The sequence below is a fragment of the Apodemus sylvaticus genome, chromosome X (assembly GCF_947179515.1).
Source record: "Apodemus sylvaticus chromosome X, mApoSyl1.1, whole genome shotgun sequence".
Classification (NCBI taxonomy): Eukaryota; Metazoa; Chordata; class Mammalia; order Rodentia; family Muridae; genus Apodemus; species Apodemus sylvaticus.
In genome coordinates, this window is record NC_067495.1 from 50314290 (window position 1) to 50322850 (window position 8561).

Here is an 8561-nt window from a genome sequence, read left to right on the forward strand (position 1 = left end):
GCCACCTCTTGGTTCTATAAGAGAGCAGGCTGAGAAAGCCAGGGGAAGCAAGCCAGTATGAAACATCCTCCAGAGTGGCCGCTTGTTCTGGAAAGACTCAGTGAAGCAGTATAGGGCAAAACCAGAACAGGGAAGTAGGAAGGTTTGGGTGAGAAAACAGGGGGAGGGAAGGGGGCTGGTGGAACTTTCAGGGAGTGGGCGTCTAGAAAAGGGGAAATCATTTGAAATGTAAATAAAAAATATATCGAATAAAAAAAGAAAAAGAAACATCCCTCCATGGCCTCTGCATCAGCTCCTGCTTCCTGACCAGCTTGAGTTCCAGTCTTGATCTCCTTTGGTGATAAACAGCAATTTGGAACTGTAAACTGAATAAACCCTTTCCTCCCCAACTTGCTTCTTGGTCATGATGTTTGTGCAGGAATAGAAACCCTGACTAAGACAAATTGGTACCAGCGTAGTGGGGTATTCCTGTGACAACCTGACCGGGTTTTGGGAGGACTGTGGAAGGATTTAGAACTTTGAGCTAGAAAAGTTATTAGGATATTAAGAGTTCTGTAGGAACAGTGCAGAGGATGGAGGCCTGGCTTGTGAAATTTCAGAGGGAAGATTAAAGACTCTTAACGGGGCCATGTTTTGATTGTGAAGATTCTGTGGTTTTGGTTAGCTGGGGCTGAAGAATCAGCTGTGGTTAACAAGATACCAGAACCACTAAAGCAAACCTTTGTGTTACTGGGACTATTGATGCTGGTTAGCTGGAGCTAAGAAATTAGCGGTGATTAAGAAGAGACTAGCATCACTGAGATGAAATCTTCTGGGAAGTGCTTTCTGAGAGCACAGAGGCTATGTTCCAGGGAAAGCCACAGCTGTATTTTGTGCTGTGGCTGGACTTGGTACTGTGTAAGAGTCACCCATGTGGTACTGGTTTTGAAGGCATGAAGGGGTCATGAAAAGCAGCTGAGGCTTGGCACTGTGATAGGCCGTGGAAGGCCATTGGTGAAGGTGCAACCTCAGTTGCAACTGATGGCGCAGGACTGAAGGGATCATGTATAGGAGTTGAGGCTTGGCACAATAAAGAGCACCTATGAGAGGCTATTGGTGAAGCCTAGAACAGCAGAAGTCAGCAGTGTTTTGGAGATGTCAGTGCCATGAGATGACCAACAGGAACAGCAGCTGCAGTGGAGTACAGGCAGCTGGAGCCTAGAAGACTGGCTGTGTGCTACAAAGGGCAGAGCTTGCGAAGCTCCAAGCCCTCCGAGGAGCCCATAAGATCATGAGTTGGATCCCAGACATTGAACCATTTGAGTTTGAGTTTTGCTTTTGTTTGTGACTGTGCCCAGATATGTTTCCCTCTTGAAGGAAGAAAGTATTTTATTGGAGCCCAAGGTTAAGAGACTTTGAATTTTAAAGATATTAGACATTTTAAAGGGATTGAACTTTTAATATGTAAAGACTGTGGGACTTTTAAAGTAATTTATATCTTGGGGATGAATAAGAAAGTAAGGGTTGAGGCTTAATAGTGATATGTTTGTGTGTCAAGTTGACAAGGGGTCAATTGTACTAGCTGGTTTTGTGTGTCAATTTGACACAGGTTGGCGTTATCACAGAGAAAGGAGCTTCAGTTGGGGGAAGTGCCTCCATGAGATCCAGCTGTGGGGCATTTTCTCAATTAGTAATCAAGGGGGGAGGGCCCCTTGTGAGTGGTACCACCTTTGGGCTGGTATTCTTGGGTTCTATAAGAGAGCAGGCTGAGAAAGCCAGGGGAAGCAAGCCAGTAAGGAACATCCCTCCATGGCTTCTGCATCAGCACCTGCTTCCTGACCTGCTTGAGTTCCAGTCCTGACCTCCTTTGGTGATAAACAGCAATTTGGAACTGTAAGCTGAATAAACCATTTCCTCCTCAACTTGCTTCTTGGTCATGATGTTTGTGCAGGAATAGAAACCCTGAATAAGACACATTTCTTTTCTTCCCTAAACTCAAGAAGGCAAGAAGAGTTTAGGAACAAGGTTTGTAGATGTGGCAAGAGAAAATATGTTAACTAGTTTTAGATTTTGATCAGAGGTACTGCTATGCTTGGTTTGTCATTTGTTTTTAAGCAAACAGCATATAAAGAATCAGCTTTAAAAATATTTTTGTGTACTTAACTTTCTGTCACGTGTAACAGCACCTCAGCTTACATTGTAGATTTTAATCTTTCATACAATGATAGCAGTCAAACATGCACTTTGACTGAAGTTCTTGATGGTTTAATGTTTGAGCGTTTCTAAGTAGTAGAAGATCTAAGAAATCTAGGTTTATGGTTTGGAATGCATATTGTCACCTTCCTTTAAGGTATTGCTTAGATAGTGCCTATCTAAAATAACTTATTTTGTACAACCCAGCCTTAGACTGGAAAGGAAGGCTACACATCAGAAGCTTGCATTTAACTAAATGGACATAGAGATCTATTGTTCTGGATAATAATGCAAGAGCTGGATAATAGAAGAATGATTACATACATGATGATTAGTTGAGCATACATCTACTGCCTTTCCATAGTGGGCTCAGTAGATTTTTTGGGTTTTATTTATCTGTTTTTTTTTGTTTTTTTTTTTTATTATATATGGAGTGGTTTCTTTTGGAGTTGGGCTAGGGAATAGAATTTTTTTGTGTGTGTTTTAGACTTTATTTATAAAGCTAATTAGCTTCTCTTTAGATATGTACACTTTGCAAATGTGCATCTACCTGTGTACTCTAAAATATTTATGCACAAGAGTGAAGGCTTTTCAGGGAACAGAACATCTGAGGCAGGCTGATTTTCAGCTAAACAGGACTCCTGTAAGATAGTAAGAACTGGTACCTTCTGTATGTTTCATATTTAACTCTAATAGATGAAGTTTAGGAGTCAGAAAACATTCATTGTAAATATGCAGTTACTTGTAAAGATAGAAATTTCTTATTCTGTGTGTTTTATCATAGAATTTAAATATTTATTGATTTTTGTTTTTAAAGACTACCTTCATATAAGCATATGATTCTAAAAACATATTTTTTCTCATCTCAGAGTAACCAAATGAGCAACACTAGGCCAAACGGTCTCTGTCCCAACCTTATCTAATGGTTTGGGGGTATATATTTGAATTCATTGTAATTTATGTATCAAATTGTAAACCCTGTAAGGATAAATCTGGTATTTCAACATTGAAAACTTTAACCCTAAAAATTGTAATTTGTCACAAAATATTATTTCTTTCCAGTATCTGAAAAATTTAAACTTTCTATTCAAATATCTTTCCAAAGTTGTTTTTTAAGTCTGCCCAATTGATTATAATAGTTAAATAACAATACTTCTCAAATTTAGTCTTTACTGGATTTTACTCAGGTGAAACATGTACTCTGAAATTCCTAAGACCACAAATCATAAGGATTTTGGAGGGTTAAACATATTGGACATAATGCAGTTTGATCCTATGTGTGTCAATCTGTTGCTCTTGGATGATTTGATGAATGGTTTGGTATCCCTCAACAGAAGAGTGAATGCAAAAAATGTGGTATATATACACAATGGAGTACTATTCAGCCATTAGAAACAATGAACTCATGAAATTCTTAGGCAAATGGATGGAGCTGGATAACATCATACTAAGTGAGGTAACCCAGAATCAAAAGATGAATCAGGGTATGCACTCACTAATAAGTGGATATTAACCTTGAAAACTGGAATACCCAAAACATAATCCATACATCAAATGCGGTACAAGAAGAACGGAAGAGTGACCCCTTGTTCTGAAAAGACTCAGTGAAGCAGTATAGGGCAAAACCAGAACAGGAAAGTGGGAAGGGTTGGGTGGGAAAACGGGGGAGGGAAGGGGGCTGATGGGACTTTCGGGGAGTGGGGGTCTAGAAAATGGGAAATCATTTGAAATGTAAATAAAAATATATCGAATAAAAATTTAAAAAAAGGGGGGGATGTAGGACTGGGGATGTAGATCAGTGATAGAGCATTTGCCAGGCATGCTCAGTACTCCAGGTTCAACCCTTAGCATTGTGGAAAAAAAGTAGATAAACTGGAGGCCTAATTATTTTTTCCTGGAATTAAATGATCAAAGGATATAAATAAATTTAATATATTCAAAAATCTGTTGCTTTCCATGACAAATGAAGTCCTGACTCTGGAAGTTGTAGTATAGCTTTTCCTGGTTGACAGTAGAAATGAGGACTGGAAGGGCAGAAGCATCCAGGAGAGGAACTCCAAATGTAAGATGGCAGTTTCATGTTTCTGGTGAATTTCAAACTTTTGAGTATCCCTGCAGAATGTGCATGGGTATCATAGCCAACATGGATGGTCACCTGCTGCTTCTACATCTGAGACCATGACAGTCTTTTCCATGTCTTAGCAATAGGAAGAGTAAAGGTGTGATTTAATGGGGTTCAGATTACAAATACTCTAATGATGACAGCATATTGGAATGTTCTAAGTTTCTTAAAATTCATCAAATATTAAGGGTTTGTGCGTGTGTGTGTGCATGTGTGTGTGTGTGTGTTTTGTTTGGTTTTGGCTTTAAAGTTATATAAGTTGAATTTGATCTGTGGGATCTTTTGTTGGAGAAAATTACATAGCATGAGAATGATAAGCATTTCAATGTTGACTGTCTTTTATAAACAGTATCCTCAAAAATGTGATTAGAAGGCTAATAAACCTATACTTGGATATATAATATAATCTGTTGACTAACGGTATTTGAGCTGCTTACTTATTCCTGGAGATGAAAATGAAAATTGTCCATTGATATTTTGGGATACCATCAAGTCGTGCTAGTATGCTTTGAGCACTGAAGTGATCTTTAACTAGACTTTTGGTTTCTAGGATGGTTGGATGGAAGTAAATGTATGAATGTTGTTGGATCCATGTATGTAAATTAGAAGTCCTTCTCTAGATTCTATGAGCTTTTGTTATAAATATAAACAGGGATAATAATTTATGATTATTAATAACTAACATTTATTAAGCATTTACTGTATACTGAATCACTATTCTAGTTTTAAAAGATTTTTTGTAATATCTTTATTAAAGTACATTTTACCATGAAAATTCATCCTTTCAAAGTGTACAATTCAGAAGTCCTTACTATCATCACAAAATTACCCAAATGTAATCACTATCTATTTTGAGACTGTCTTTCTTTATCACTCTGGACAGAAATAAGTCGGTCCTGTTCTCTAGTCACCTTAAGTCCCTGTCGATTACCAGTTTACTTTCTATCCATCTGGCCAGGCACTATTCTTAATGCTTGCTCTGGTTCCTCTACTCTTCAACATAGAGTGCTACAATTCTCATTTTACAGGAGAAAATTTATGCCCAGAAATGTAATTGCCCAAGTGTTCATGTATTGATGCATGCAGGTGAATTGATGGGAAGAACACATTAGATGAAATACAGTTTGTATTGCATTGTTAGGTACACGGAGTGAGCACATTCCTTCCCAGGGTATGTCCCCTCTTACTCACCTTTGCAACCTGGAACTGTCTGGAGTTAGATATGTCTTTTTTTTTTTCAGAGTAATGAGCTCTGGCATCTGAGCACACGAAGCAGGCAGACGCAGGTTTGCTGTCCTTCTTCCTCCTTGAACCCCCTCTCCTCTCTTCACACACACATAATCTATTTTTCTTTAAGCTTGAAGAATCAAACTATTACTTAAAATTTTTCCATTTCACACATACCACATAGGATACTGGGCCTATTTCTAAGACTTAAGATTAAAGTCATTCGAGAACTGAATGCCTTTCTATTTGGATTGATGTGGTAAGAATAAAGATTTTTGCCTTAATAAATAATTAAAATAAATAAATAATAAATATAAAATAAAATAATATATATAAATAAATATAAATATAAATAAAAACATAAATATAAATATAAAATAAAAATAAAATAAATAATTAAAATAAAAAAATAAATGAGTGTAAAATAAAACAGCATATTCAAATATGTAAAATAAATAAAAATTGCAAGAACCATTTAAAAAAAAGAAATCCACTATGAGGGCAAACATTTAATTTTCAAAATGTGTTTTCCCTTTTTCCTGTTATCATTAATTCTGAATGCTAAATATGTTCAGATAGGGTCAAAAGTTACTTAAACATATGATTGTGAATTGAAAAATAGATGATAATAATGAGGTATTGGCAATATTTCCATTTTCATTTGTGTGTGATTTTTTTTTATATAAATACAAGATGTAAAGTACTGATGGAAGCAAACTATTTCACTGAAACATTTAAACAATTCAACATTATAATAAGTACAAATAAACCTGCTCAAATATTCTGGTTAATGCATTTTTTATCATACAGTAGATGCCATTCATTCATTATATATCTGAGTTGTCCTATAGGAAAGTAGATGTTTTTAATGTTGTCTGTCTTCAAGGCTGTTTCTGCAAGTTTACTGTTAAAATTCACTAAACTACTTAAAAAATAATGGTAGTCTTCTTGTGAACTTGTACTCTTCATCTTCAAATTTTCATGATTCAGAAAACATATATTCATATTTACTGAATGTTCTACCAGGATATAAAAATTAAGTCTGAATTTACTCTCATTCACTTTTGAAATTCAAATTTAGATAATTTAAGATAGTGGGTGTGCCAGGAAGTAAACAAAAGAATATGATTTCTCTGTGTTATGTTTTTGGCTCATAGTATGCTAGAATGAACATTGCTGTCACCTTGGACTAGCAAAATTTTGGAAACTTTGGCCTGTTCATTAGCAATTATTATTTATTATAATTCTTTTCAATCTCTAGTCTTTTCCACACCTGTACTTTTAAGGAAATGCTGCCTACAGATGTCTTTTTTAAATGTACAGTTTGCCATGATACAACTTTATGCAACTACATTCTGTGCATAATTAGGAGACTACTCCACGAAGGTCATGGAAATCTCTAAAGAACTCTTCTGTAGATATTTCAAATTGGAATTAAAATAATGTTCTGAAAAACTGTAGCAAAAGTGGAGTTTTGTTTGATTATTAAATTGAAATTGCTTTCCTCACTGTCTCACAAGATAAAACTTTAGTCTGTATGTCTTTATTATACACTAACAGGACCAATGTATGCAAAAATAAAAATCATGTGTGATTTCTAATTACTACACTACCTTTACAATTTATTAAATAATTTATTTATCTTCTTATGTATATGGTATATATATATATATGTGTGTGTGTGTGTGTGTGTGTGTGTGTGTGTGTGTGTGTGTGAAGCTGTCTTCCTCTACTGCTCTGTACTGCATTTTCTTGATGCCAGTTTTCTCACTGAACCTGAAGCTTCCTGCAGCTGCCTAATAGACTCTGGGGAATCTGTCTCCCAAGGCTGTGTCACTTACTAATCCTGTGGTTGCAGTCATGTGTACCCCTACCCAGCTTGGTGCTGGAGATATGAATTCCAGATTTACTGCTTGAAAATCCAAGAGCTCTTACCAACTGAGCCCTCTCTGTAGCCCCCATTTTTATCTCTATATCTTTGTACTTTTGTTCTGTTTTGCAACAGAGGTTTGAAATATACCCAACCTTCCCATGATCTTAATATGTATTCCATATAAGAGAGTACATGTCTGAGGAGTGAAAATCCAAGAGCTCTTACCAACTGAGCCCTCTCTGTAGCCCCCATTTTTATCTCTATATCTTTGTACTTTTGTTCTGTTTTGCAACAGAGGTTTGAAATATACCCAACCTTCCCATGATCTTAATATGTATTCCATATAAGAGAGTACATGTCTGAGGAGTGAAGTAACAGGTTTTTGCCTATATTTTTCTCAGATTAAATATTACTTTTCCTTCTATATATGAGAATTGTGTCAATAGAGAGATAACACACATTATATATCTATTTGATACATTATATATATTTATATATTTATTTAAATTTCTTCCTTTATTACCAATAATACCACAAAATTATAAATATTACAAATCCCACTGACTTCGAAATTTATCTCACATGCTTGTAGGGCAGAAGAGTTTGCACAGCTCAAGTTCTGTCACAATAACAGAAATATTCTGGGTGATACACGTTTAACCAAGTCTTTAAAAAATAATATTTAAATTCTACTTGCCTGTAGGAATTGGCTCATTTATATATGTGTGTGTGTGTGTGTGTGTGTGTGTGTGTGTATGTGTGTGTGTATGAATGATGTCTGTACACATGTGCCTGATGCCCACAGAAACTAGAATAAAGCATCATATTCCCTGGAACTAGAATTCTGGATAGTTGTAAGCTACTATGTGGGTAGTGGAATTGAACTCAGATCCTCTGCAAGGGCAAGGGCAAGGGCAAGGGCAAGGGCAAGGGCTCTAAAGCTCTAAGCAATCCCTCTAGGCCCTAGCTAAGATGTCCTAACACATTTCTTTCCTTGTTTGTTTGCTTGCTTCATATATTAGAAACTGAAGTAAAAAATTATGTAAGAAGCAATGGGTGTGAAAATTTGAAAGCAAATGTAGGTGGGGATATCTCTGAACAGTAATGCAGGACTGGAACAGGTGCTGATTTCTTATTGCTTCCACAAACCCTGATGCTTATGGTATG